This window comes from Pinus tabuliformis, chromosome 1_2, assembly GCF_031772625.1.
Source record: "Pinus tabuliformis cultivar Carrire ecotype Pingquan chromosome 1_2, CPIR1, whole genome shotgun sequence".
NCBI classification, from domain to species: Eukaryota; Viridiplantae; Streptophyta; class Pinopsida; order Pinales; family Pinaceae; genus Pinus; species Pinus tabuliformis.
Window position 1 is genome coordinate 982209839 of NC_142298.1, and position 14777 is coordinate 982224615.

The window sequence follows — 14777 nt, forward strand, 5'->3', positions numbered from 1 at the left end:
CTCTGGTTTAACTGGAGCTTCCTCTTTGCGTGATCTATTTTAATTTCCATGCCTAAAGTATAGTTTGCAACACCACGATCTTCATATCGAATTTGGAGAATAATTGGGTTTTCAAATCTTGGATAATTTCTTTGTCATTTCCAACCAACAACATGTCATCTAGATACAAGACCAGATAAATAACACGGTCACCAATTAATTTAAAATACACATAGGGATCGTCTTTTCTTCTAGTGAAGCCAAGTCCTTGTATTAGTGTATTAAATTTATGATACCACATCCTTGGTGACTATTTTATCCCATACAGAGGCTTCTCTAAGTTTCATACCAATTCTTTCTTACCCTTTACTGCACAACATTAAGGTTGCTTCATGTAGATCTCCTCTTCCAGATCCCTGTGGAGAACTGTTGTCTTCACATCCATCTATTCTACCTCAAAATCAAAAGCAGCGGCAACAAATAAAATTAATCTAATAGAAGCTACCTTGGCAACAAGAGAAAAAATATCACCAAAATCAATTCCTGGCACTTGGGAATAACCTTTTGCTACCAACCGAGCTTTGTATTTCTCCACCTTTTCTTCTGAATTTGTCTTCTTCTTGAATAACCATTTGCTGCTAATGGGTTTCCTTCTAGCCGGCAACTCCACCAGATCCCAAGCCTCATTTTTGTACAAAGATTCCATTTCATCAACCATGGCCTCTTTCCAGAGTTTTCCATCCTCTGAATCTACTGCTTCCTTCACAATTTTGGGATCATCAATAGTAATAGATAAAGAAAAATTTGAACATAAAGCATATTGACTATACCTTTCTAGCTTCCTTCTTTCTCGAACTAATCTTCTCACAACCAAAGTTTGTGGTTCTTCATCTTCTGATGTAGAGTCTGATTCTTCCTCCTTTAGCTCAAACTCTATCTTCTCAGGTTCTTTTGATGGGACTTCATGTTTAATAACAATTTTCACCTCTCTGAACACCACATCTCGGTTGTACACAACCTTCCTTGTTACTGGGTTCCAAAGCTTATAACCCTTTAAACCATCCTTATACCCAATAAAGACGCACTTTTCAGATTTACTATCCAACTTTGTTCTTTTCTCCTTTGGAACATGTACATGTACATCACATCCAAATACCCTCAGATGTGAAAGAAAGGGTTTCTTACTAGTCCATACCTCTTGTAGAGTCTTATCCTCCAACACTGATGAAGGTGATCTATTGACCAGGTAACATGTTGTCTCCACCGCCTCTGCCTAGAATTATTTTCCTAACCTGGCACCACTAAGCATGCTTCTTGTGCTTTCCATTAATGTCTTTTTCATTCTTTCTGCAACTCCATTTTTCTCAGGTGTGTATGGAGTAGTCTTCTGTCATGCTATACCACACTTCTTACAAAATTCTTCAAATTCCTTGCTGCAAAACTCTCCACCGTTATTTGTCCTCAGCACCTTTATCTTCTTCTCTATCTGGTTTTCCACGAGAGCCTTGAATTATTTAAACCTGTCAAAAACTTCATATTTCTTCTTAAGGAAATATATCCATGTATTCCTTGAGAAGTCATCTATAAATGATACATACTACACATAATTACCCAGTGATGGAACCTTCACAAGTCCAAGCACATCACTATGCACAAGCTCTAATATCTTTTTCACCCTCTTACCACTAGAGGGGAAACTCACCCAATTCTACTTGCCATATACACAACTTTCACAGAAATCAAAATTTAGAGAGCTATTAGTCATACCTTCTACCATAACTTTACCATGAAGTATTCAAAGGCCCTTCTCTCCAATATGTCCAAGCCTTTGATGCCATAACATGGTATTTTCTCCAGATACCACTAGACTTTCTGCTTCACTTTCAAGAACCATAGAACTATTGAAACCATTAATAATAGTGATACCATGCAGCTTGTACAAAGTTCCAATTCGAACTCCCCGAACCATCTTGTAGGTATCCTTATCGAACACTATTTTAACACCTGCATCATCTAGCTTTCTTACAGAAATCAGATTTCTGGCCAATGCATGAATATGCAGAACACGCAGAAGCGGTTTAACCCTTCCACCCTGCAACTTCAACTTTACTTTTCCACGACCAACGATTCTAGCCTTCCTATCATCCCCTAAGAAGACATCACCACCATCATATTTCTCTTACTTGTAGAACCACTCTATATGGGAGTGAAGTGAAATGATGCACCTGAGTCAATCAACCATGCCTCATGATATAAATGTGTACTTGAAGAAGCCAAGTATACATCCACACCTTCATCTAAGGTGGTTTTCACTTCTGCAGAAGAAGCATAATCAAATCCCTTTCCTTTGTCAAGAGCTTTAGATTTACAGTCCCTTTTGTAGTGCCTTTCATTTCCACATTTCCAGCACACCACCTTTACATGTTTTACTGGCGATTTAGATCTCCCTCTAGATTTATATCTCCCACTCGATGACTTATTTTGTTTATGTTCCGGGACCGTCCTCGTATAGACAAAGCATCACCATTCTGGCGCTCCATATTTTTCCATCTCATCTCCTCTATTAGCAAGGATGAGATTATTTCATCAAACTACAAGGCAGTTACATTGCTACCTATTGCAATAACGAGACTATCCCACAAATCTAGTAGAGAACACAATAAATTAATGCACTTATCTTCATCTAAAATTTTAATATCAACAGACAATAACTGACTTACCATAGTATGAAATGCGTTCAGATGCTCTGTCACTGAGTCTCCATCTTTCATCCTGAGGTTATACAACATTTTCCGTACGAACAGTTTATTCACCAGAGACATAGATTGGTAAAAAGTCCCTAACTTTTCCCACAAATCCTTCGTCGTAGCTTCCCCTGATACATTCAACAATACTGAATCTGAGACACACACAATCGTATTGTGCTCTTTTCCTTCTGATCCAGCTTCTTCCATTCTTCATCAGACACTTTCATTGGTTTAGTACCTAGATCTACCATGATCCACTGATATTTATCCAGCAACAGATCCTCCATCTTGAGTTTCCACAACTGAAAACTATGACCATTCGATTTCTAAATCTCTATCTTTCCACTGCTCACCATCTTCTTTCACTACCATAATTGATCCCACAGATCTCCCACTGAATAGTGTCTACCATAGGCCTAAGAAAAACCCCTCAGCAACAAAGGCATCCCCTTGAAGCCAAAACAACCCTGATACCAAATGTAGGTTTCAACCCTGTACAAAAATTACCTACATACGAATACTAAGAACAAAAAATAAACAATGTGAGAGCATAACACATAAAACACATATACACAGAGTTTCTCCCCTAGATCAAAAAACCGGAACTACCAGCTTGATTTTTAATTATGTTCCTTTCAATGTTATAATACATATATACATGTTGAAGCATCCAATACCATGGACTAAAAACCATTGTGCCCAAAACCATGTGTAAAACCATGCACAAAACCATAGGAAGGTTCGCCCCACCTAATATAGTGTCCAAAAAAAATTTCTACAAGGTGTTACCCCGGACCCCATAGAAGGGGGCTACACGTCACCGTCAAACCCCTTAGACAAGGGGGGCTTCTGCCCCCGCTGTGCAATCGGCGTGACGAAGTGGGGGCTTCGCCCCCACTCTAACCCCCCCCAGTTAACGAGCGTAGCTAGTCATAGAATATTATGAGAATAGTGGGCAGATTATGAAGATTTGGAGGATGAGATAATTTAGGGACTTTCTCCTTACTACAGGAGGATCACTATTAAATAATAAATCAATATGATATTATGGAATTATGGAACAAATTGTGGAACTCCAATGATTGAGAAAATCTAGGAATGTGTTCCCTACCATTTAATGTAGATTCCTAGTATTGCGAACCCGATACACTAATCAAGGGATTTTGGTGGGGAAATCTTCCTCCATTCTTGGGGAATGATTCTTAATCATTTTTTATAAGTACCAAGTCAAATTTTCCTTCAAGGGGAGATTTTCATTAGTGTTCTTGTGGAGAGAACTCGTATTTCTATGGCTCCATTGTATTTTCTTGCAGGGATGTAATTATATTGATGAAAATAATGAAGATTGGTGTCATGTTCAGCTTCTAAATCTTGTTCTCCTCCATAGGTCTCCGAGTTTCCTTGGGCTTTTCCATCCCAGGAGCCTCAAGCCCTTTTGTATCATCTTCTTTCCATCTTTTCCCTTCTTATTCACATGCGTCTCTTGTTTTTATTTATTTCTATTTCTACATTTAGTATTAATGATTTCTTGTTGTAGGATTGGGTTAAATGGCTGATGTAAGTTCTTTTGAATGATAAAATGCATCATTTCATCCTTAGAAAAGCTTTGGAAGGTCATATTAATCATTGAGCTACTTGGATTACCTTTCTTATTCCCAAATCTAGATTTTTGGAACTCCTTCGTGGCAAAGAACAATAAATTTCTGCTATTTTTTAAAGCATGCTAATGAGATTCAATTGAGTTGGCTACACTTGCATTAGATCAAAAAAAAAATTACCCCACTACATTTGCACTTAATTAGGTTAGGCATTTTATAGATTTACTAGCTCACTAGTTCTCGAATTTCTAGATTTTCGACTAGTAATTTTGTGCTATTTTTTAGCATGGGTTAACAAAGGTCTCTTTGAGTGATTCCACTTGGAATGGGGACCTAAGACATCCTAGTCAATAAAAATATTTGTCCCATCCAATTTTGATTTTATTTTCTTGGTCATTCGATGAATTATAATCTCGTATAGTAAATCTGTAACATCCTGTAGTAAATCAGGGGATCATATAGGAGAACTAGGAGATCCCGTAGGGGAAATAGTACACCTTGTAGGAAATATTGTAGTGGCCTAGTTTGAGCCTGAAGTGAGAAAAATCATCATTGAAGCTCGGATTATGCCCCTAGTTGACCTCCAAGCCATAAAAATCATTGTACCCATTTTGCTCCACGGCTGTCTCCCTTGTCAAAGATCAATGAAAGATTAGCATTTGCATTTATAAAGCAGAAATATTTAAAAGATGAATTCTTTTATATTTACACATTCACACAGTAGTTAGTACTCTATAGATTGGATTCCATGCTTAGTTATTTCAAACCATCACATGCGATAAATAAGGTTTAGCTAGATTTCTTTTACATCTAGTTCATGATCTTTATGCAATTAGAATATGTTTCTTTCCTTGTACTTTATTTCTTACAATAGGTTAAGATTCCATTTCGAACATTTCGTTTTCTACAATTATTTTAGGATTTTACTTTAGCACATGCACTCCATTACATCATGACAAGAAAGGAAGGACACATTGTATGCTGCACATACAGTGCCGATACCTCTTAAGTTTGTACGAACCCAAGGTTGATAATTAAACTCGGTAGCCTTCGGAGTTGCAAAATTCTTGTTGCAATATCGAGGCTCATCAGTTTTTGGCACCATTGTTGGGGAGGTGTCAAAGTATGCATTGTTTTCTTCCTTAGTTGATTCATTTTCATTAGGCATATTTAATTTCAAAAGTAGAAAACTGCATTGCATTATAGTTTTCATTCAATGATGAAAACAAAAAAAATTCCAACGCCAACCCACCACCCCATTTGATCACGTGGTCTAGTAATAGCCACATCACCATTCATTTTTTATAGGTAGAAGAAGAAGATGTAAAATAATGTAGAAGAAATGGATGGTGATGATGACAATGAGGAAGATCCTCTCCGATTTCCCATTCAAGATAGTGATGGTAGTGTGCACAAGAAGAACATCCCTCCATCTTTTCTTCCAAAATCTCATGGTCTAAGGTCAGAGGATCCGGAAACCTTTCTCTTTGAATTTTAAATTTTTTGTAGATCTTATGGTTAGTTATTAAAAACTCAAAAATTGAGATTATTTCCGGCAACATTGAAGGATAGAGCTCTTAAATGGTTGATGAGTTTAGGGACTATTTCAATAAGATCATGGATTGATATGCAAAATATATCTCTAGAAAAATATGAAGATCATGATCTTAAAGAATAAATATTTAGAATGAATCAAAGAGAAGATGAAATCCTTGAGGATCTAATAGAGAGGTTCATGTATAATGTTAAGAGGGGAAAATTACATCATTTAGGACCTGACAGACTAAAAACCCTCTTACCTATAAGAATTAGGGATGAGTGGATTTATCTCCTTGATTTCATGAGTAGAGGTGATGTATCCCAATTATCATCTAAATAAATTTGTGAAACATGCAAACACATATCAAGAGGAAGGGCAAGATTAGGTAAATCAGTATCAAGATCGGTAAGTCAAGCTAAACTTCAAAATTTTTGTGATAACTTTAAAACAAAAACTCTTAGAAATCTAAGTAAGCAAGCAGAAATATTAAGAATACAAAATGAGCAAAAAGAAGATGTTGATATTCGCGTTGTCCATGTAGAATCACATGATGTTAAATGTTGCTCCTCATTACGAAGGTTGAAGGAAGTTCACCAAGAGGACCATGGAAACCTATTAAACTTGATATAATGCAAGAGCCTAATTCACAATTTCAATCCTATGCGCATCTATCTCAAAGTAATTGGAACACACCCTTTCCTTGGAAACATTGGCCATTTCAATCCCAAAACCAATCTTGGCAACAAGGTTGGTAAGGAACTTATGGGATCCATCCACAATATCCTCCATATCCAACTCCATGTTATCCCTACCATTCACCTCCACCACAACCACAACCCCAACCACATCCATCTCAAATATCCGCTCCCACTCAACTACCTGTACCACCATTTCCGAACCCATACATTGAAGTAGCTCAGCTCACTTACAATGTTGAGGTATAACACTTCCAAACATCTCCTCTTGAGATCAATAGTATTCACCATAGCTCAGGAAGAGTATTGCAAAAAAGAGATTATCTTGATATCATTGAAGGACAACATCTGGGAGAAGAAGATTCGAATGAGAAGACCAAGGAATCATGGGCTTCACTTGATGAAGAGAAAACATCAAAAATAAGAGATTGAGAAATCTCCCTAGTGGTTACTATCAAATCGTCCATGTATTCAAGAGAAAAATCAACAAAAAGAGGAAGATTTGAAGGTAATGGTAGAAGAAGGCATGAAGAATGATCTAGATAAGCAATGAAACCAAGGTCATGAAAGATATATTGAGGTTTGGTTCCAGATAGTCACTAAGTTGCAGCAACAATCTCTTCTTCAATTGCGTGTTATATCATGAAAGTCAAAGCATTTTATCACTCAAATCCAGGTACATGTCAAAGCATATATTTCAAGCCTCAACATCATTTTGTTTGTCATGTTGATGTTCACATGGCTCCATTGGAAGTATTCTTATACTTTAAAGTGATTTTGTTTTTCAAGTAAGGTAGGGTAGAAAAAAAAATGAAAAATAAGAGAAAAAATTAAAAATTTTAGGTGAAAACCTACTCATTGATTGAAAACCTCCATGAGGCAGTCAATGGGTTGGAAAAAAGAAAAAACAGAAAAAAAAAAGATCCTAACTGAAGGCCTCCTTTGAGGCACCTAGGAATAAATACTAGTTGAAAACCTCCTTGAGGCGGCTAGTAGGCCTATAAGAAAAAAAGGGAAAAAATAAAAAATCCTTGATCCATGTATCTCTTTGATGAATATAGGTGCTCTCCAACATGTACAAGGAACAAAAACATGTTGCCACCAAAGAAAGAAAAAATAGGTCAAATCTAGTCAAAGTAAGTCAAATTTTGACTTTCTCCCCCTTTGCTCAGATGTTTCAACAAGGCCAAGGCAATGCTAATCCATCGCCCCCATATTTTTCCACCATCCACCCATCATTCTCAAGATTTTCCCATTCAATTTGCTTGTTGTCCTAAAAAACTATAGGAAGGCTCTATTTTGCTACATGAAACAAAATATATAGAATATATATTTATTTTTTCCATATGTTGAAAACCATGCATCCATTTAAAAATTTTCTTCATGGGGAGATGCATAGGGATGATGGTAACATGCCCAAGATATCTCAAAAAATTCCAGTGCACGATTTCCAAGAAATCATCGTACATCAACTTAAGCCATTTTTAGTTTCTCTCGAGATTCGTGCATCCATTGACCAATTTTTTTATGGGGAGGTTCATAATGACTATGGCAACAAGTTAGGAAAGTGTCAGGTGAATCCATTCTACCATTTGGGAGATATGGACAAAACAAGTCTAATACAAGAGGTTTTCCTTAATTACTATAGGAGTTTCCTTTAATACTACAAGAAGTTCTGAAAATCTACAGGAAGACCCAGAACAAGCTACAAGAGGAAATATGATTGAATAAGTGGATTAAAATGTCAGATATTCTTTAGGGAGGGTTGATATAGGTCCCCCAATGACACTTTCATCAGAGGTAGAAACGAATCATGATAGCATTAAATACTTTTTAGAACAAAAATTATCCTCTAAAGAGCAACAAAAATGGGGCACAATAATAACAATAGTGGGGTTCAATGGGGCATAATAATAACAATAGTGGGCTTCAATGGGGCACAATAATAACAATATGGGGACTACATGGGCACAACAATATAATAAGGGGGTTGTACTAATAACAATAAGGGGTTACACTAGTAGTATAGGGACCTAACATGCCCCTCTCCTTCAAAAAGTGTTGTCCTCAATGCTTCAGTAGTTCTTGATGCTTCTGTATAAAATTCTTGTCTGACCACATGGAATCTTCAGCGAGTAAGTTCTTCCACTTGATGAGATGATCTGAAATTGGTCAATTTCATAGCTTTGGAGTTCTTGTTTCTGTGACTGCTCCACGTTCCAATATGATTTTTCCTTCCTCATCATGTTCTGGAAATATTGGTTAAACTGGGGTCTTCTGTAATGTTTGAATGAGTTCCCACTCCTTTGGGCATATGGATATATGTAAGGCCCGATGTTTGGAGGAACACTTCGTGGAATCAAATGAATAGCATGATCATGATCATGATCACGAAGTGTCTTCTCTAACAAGTTGTTTACAAGAACAAATACCTTTATACCATAAACTTGATCCTATTCTAAATATGAAGATGCAATACATACCTTTTGTAACAGTGGTACACCATGTAGATCAAAATATTTCTCCATCTGTAGTATCCAATTCACCGGATCCTTGCCATCAAACTTCCCCATGTCGCCTTTTCTTGATTTTAGGAGCTGGATCTTGAAATGGCTGTAACTCTGTATTTTCAGGTCTTAAAGTTCTAAAATTGTCTCCTACAGTAACCCTCTTATTCTTATTTCTAACCTTCTAAGTCTAATTAGAATAGGATTCTCCAAGGAAGAGTTATGCCAAATCTCCCACGGTGTCCAGATTATAGACTAGTTTAGTAGAGCTAAATTGTATGATGTTCCACGTGCCACTGTTTCGACCTTAGTATCTAAAACTGATACAAAAAAAACTACAGTTCGTCCTCTTTCTATAACTTCTGACGAAATTTCAATCTGATGCACAAAACAAAAGTTATGACGATTTTCCCCAGGTCACCTGTTTGGAATGTAATTCAGGGGTCTGCAAAAACCCTAATTTCCTTAGACTAGTTCTCCACAAATATAGCGAGACAGGATCTAAAATTCGGAGCCAAGGTTCAGATCGATTTCTTCTCAATTTTTTTTTTTATTTTATCTTCTGAAACTTTGTAGCAAACAAGTTATAGCGAACATCCCACAATGACTTGTTTTAGCTTAAATTCTGGAGCTTGAAAAAACCTAACTTCCTTAGATCATATCTCCGAAAATACAGGGAGACAAGCTCTACAATTTGTATGCGAGTTTCAGCATGATGTCGTCTCAAATGGGTTTTGTTTTTAGCATCTAAAATGTCGCAGCAAGAAAGATATAACACAAATGCCACGATGACCTATTTGGCGTAGCGAAACCCTAGAATCCAAAGCTTTGATACCAAACGTTCTGAAACCAACTCACAAAAAGATAGAAAATATAGTTGAAAGCCTTAGAATTCAACCTCTTCAAGTGGGAAACCTCCTTTACAATACACAAATAAAAAATTCTTAGATGATACAAATGACAAGACCTCCTTTCTATATGTAGGAGTCTAAGGGGTCATAATATAATCAGAGTTGACATAACAATAATAATGTAAGGGCACAATAATAACAATAGTGGGCTTCAATGGGCACAATAATAACAATATGGGGACTGCATGGGCACACCAATATAATAAGGGGGTTGTACTAATAACAATAAGGGGTTACACTAGTAGTATAGGGACCTAACACTCATCCACTCTATCTAACCAAAATCCATCTTCAAATTCCACTCTACCTTACATGAAAAAAAAAAGAGTGGAAATTTTGTTTTGCAGGTCAGCAAGAGTAGGATAAGCACAACATGAGAGGGACAGAAGGACCTACAACAACCATGTTTCAATCCACACATCTCATATCTTCCACTATTCACCTATTATTCCACTTATAAACCCCTCCAACTCATCTTACACAAACTATGTGTTTTTTATAGGATTCCCTATAAACCTACAAGAGTTTCTTGTAGGAATTACAGTGACCGTGAAAATCCAAAGAAAGGTCATCTAAGAGAAAGGGGATGACACAAGCCTATTTCTGGGTGAAAAACCATTTACTCCACCAAATCATAGTCATTCCTTTCATGACCATGTCACCCCTGCATCCATCAAAGAAACCAATTCAAAAAAGAAAATTACAGATTACAAAAGAAAAAATAAAACAAGCAAAAGAGAGAGAGAGAAAAGGGAAAGAGGAACAATATCTAGAGACAAAATATCTCACCTACCATTCCCTATCACCCTTTTCCACTCATTTCAACATCCCTTATGCTTCAAAGTTGAGATAAAGTATGAAATTTTAGGAGAGAGGCATCTACATGACATCTTATAGGTATCGTGTAGGAAATCCTGTAGCAGCCTATCCCACAAAGGAAACCATCGAGTTTGCAGCCATCTTCAAAACAAGGACTCCAAGGATGAATAAGCTCCTCCAGAGCTCAGCTATAGCAAAAAATATCACTAGTAGCAACAGAGGAAGCCATCACCTACACATCAAGAAGAATACAACCCATCAACAAAATAAGATCAACAAAAAAAGAAAAAGGCAGTCAAGAAAATGTACCTGAGTCATGAGAAGCACAACAACTTCAAATCAACAACATCATGCATGTCTCTCCAACAACCATTAGATAGGTACATGTATGCAATATTCTTGACCTCTTCTCTTGAGCATATTATAGTTAGAAATTTGTTTTCAATGCATGAGAGATAAGGTTTTATAAGCTAAGGATGGGTCAGCAGTCTCAGCGGCCTTCAACTAGTTAACTACAGCTCACCTCTTCACTCATTCAATGTTGAAAAGTCAAATTATGAAGGGTGATTATTTCAAGGAATGAGGATAGTTAAAAGAAGAAATTTTTGCAAAGGGAAAGTCACCACAACAGTCCAACCCCCCCATCCACTTCATATTCACTATCTAACCATCATTCATCGATCACATTTCATAATTTCAAGAACAAAGCCTATCTCACCCTGAAAATTTATTGAAAAGGAAAACAGAGCATCCTCTCCATTTTCAAAAACCTACATCATTTCTCATCACTCCCATACAGTTAGAAGACTCTAGTGGAAGAAGGAATGACTACTACAGGAATCTAGAATGCTGCTACAAGAAGGAAGAAAGAAAAAAATGTGCTAAAACCCAAAATGGCAGTGGCTAAGAGAGACCTAACCAAAACAGAGAACTCCAAGGCCATTAGGAAACCATATAGGACACCAGAGAGAAGAAGAAGGCAACAAAAAGAAATGAGACATCCACCATCAAAACATAACTCAAACTGCAGTGATGGAAAGAGACTTTCCAAGACGTCTCTAATCTCTTTCTAGCTTTTGTCCAAGGACTAAAAGATGTTATGGAAATGAGAGAAAGGCATGGGAGTGATGTTGAGGGCCTCTCCTAGGCTCATACTATCATTTATGCTAAAAAAGGGTTTCCTGTAGGTTTGATAGGAATTACTATAGGATGTCCTAGTTCTGATCTAAAGGAATTTTGAAGGTTTTAGAGGTGTCCAAATGGCGGAACAAGGCAACATAAGGTTGATAAGGATGTGGAAGACCTTTCGAAACTGAAAAATACTCAAGAACAATCTCGAATAAGGGGAAGAAGGAAAACTAATGGTCTCAAGGAACAAGGATTTCTCTTTTCACAAATATGTTTTTGGACTTGTACTTGTAGAACCTACAACCAAGATTCCTAATGCACAAGAGAGAGGCCACCAGGGCCATGAATGAGGCACAATGAGGCCACTAAGTTGCTCATAGGATGATCAACACTTTCAGCAACGAGGTATGACGAGCCTCTAAATTAGCCATAAATTAAGGCCCATGCCTCTAAATTAAACATAAATTAAGGCCTATGACCATCCTTCAACAAATTAAACCTCTCCTTTTTCAATAGATAATGTATTTTTATCTTAGTATATTCATTAGGAAGGTTTATGAATAATTGCATATTTGTGCCTATTTGTGGAATATTATGAGAATATTAGGAATATTATGAAGATTTGGAGGAGGAGATAATTTAGGGACATTATCCCTACTACAGGAGGATCACTATTAAATAATAAATCAACAAGATATTATGGAATTATGGCACAGATTATGGAACTCCAGTGATTGAGAAAATCTAGGAATGTTTTCCCTACCATTTAATGCAGATTTCTAGTATTGGGAATCAGATCTACTAATCAAGGGATTTTGGTGGGGAAATCTTCCTCCATTCATGCAGAATGATTCCTGATCATTTTTTATAACTACCAAGTCGAATTTTCCTCGAGGGGGAGATTTTCATTAGTTTTCTTGTGGAGAGAACTCGTATATTTTTAGCTCCATTGTATTTTTTTCCAGGGATGTAATTGTATTGATGAAAATAATGAATATTGGTGTCATGTTCAGCTTATAAATCTTGTTCTCCTCGATAGGTATCTGAATTTCCTTGGGATTAGCCATCCCAAAAGCCTCAGAGCCCTTTTGTATCATCTTCTTTCCTTCTTTTCACTTCTTATTCACATGCATCTCTTGTTTTTATTTCTTTCTATTTTTGCATTTAGTATTAATGATTTCTTATTATAGGATTGGGCTAAATGGTTGATGTAAGTTCTTTTGCAAGATCACCAGCATCACTTCATCATTAGAAAACATTTTTAAGGTAATAGTAATCATTGATCTACTTAGATTAGCTTTTTTATTCCCAAATCGAGATTTCTGGAACTCCTTTGTGGCAAAGAACAATACATTTCTGCTATTTTTTAGAGAATTTTAACGAGTTTCAATTGAGTTGTTTCCACTCAAATTAGATGAAAAAAGCATTCTAGTCCACAACAAAAATCACCCCACTACATTTGCACTTGATTAGGTTAGTCATTTTATAGATTTACTAGCTCACTAGTTGTCGAATTTCTAGATTTTTGACTAGTAATTTTGTGCTATTTTTTTGGCATGGGTTAGCAGAGGTCTCTTTGAGCGATTCCACTTGGAACAGGGACCTAAGACATCTTAGCTAATAAAAAATTTTGTCCCATCCAATTTGATGAATTATAATTACTTATAGTAAATCTGTAAGATCCTGTAGTAAATCAGGGGATCCTGTAGGAGAACTAGTAAATCTTATAGGAAATCCTGTAGCGGCCTATTTTCAGCCCGAATTGAGAATAATCATCATTGAATCTGGGATTAGGCCCCTACTTGATCTCCATGCCATCAAAATCATTGTACCCTTCTTGCTCCACATCTGTCTGCCCTTCCAAAGATCAAGCAAAGATTAGCATTTGCATTTATAAAGAAAAACGTTTTAAAAAATGAGTTCTTTTATATTTACACATGCACATAGAAGTTAGTACTCTCTAGATCATATTTCATGCTCATTTAGTTTAAATAATAACATGTGATAAATAGGGTTAAGATAGGTTTTTTTTTTTTACATTAAGTTCATGATATTTATGCAATTAGAATAGGTTTCTTTCCTTGTACTTTTTTTCTTACAATAGGTTAAGGTTCCACTTCAAACATTTCATTTTCTACAATTAGTTTAGGATTTGACTTCAGCACATGCACTCCATTACATCACGACAAAAAAGGATGGACACATTGTATTCTGCACATATAGTGTCGATACCTCTTAAGTTTGTACGAACCCCAGGTTCATAATTACAGTCAGTAGCCTTGGGAGTTGCAGCATTCTTGTTGCAAGACCCAGGCTTATCACCCGAAATGGATTTGAAAAAAACCCTAAAACCAGAAATCATAGGTGTTGACCTGTTTTTCAGGTAGGATTACACATTTTGGGCTGATAAGTGCACTCTAGCCTTTAGATCACACTTTTTGGGCCAAAACGTACGATTTCTGCTCTATGGATCCCAGTCGACAAATCTCGGAAAAATTGTTGCCTTTGTCACAACCAGTTCACCCACGAAAAAGACCATAAATGTTGCGGAAGTCAGAAATTTAGTAAATCTAGGGTTAAAAAACCTAGAAACATTAAGAGAATTGAAAAAATAAGAAACCCTAAGTTGAAAACCAAAGCTCACCCGGGTTTGTGGATCTAAAGTATAAACCTAGTGGAGTCACCAATTTTGTTGTAGTGTTTTCTTCTCAAATATGTACGAAAAGAACCCACTTAAGATCGTGGATGACAAACAATCTCAACAATATAAATGGCTACTAAACATTGTAGATCTACAACCACTAATAGAAACAAAATCTACCAAAATTCTGTTCTATGCCACAATCATAGTTA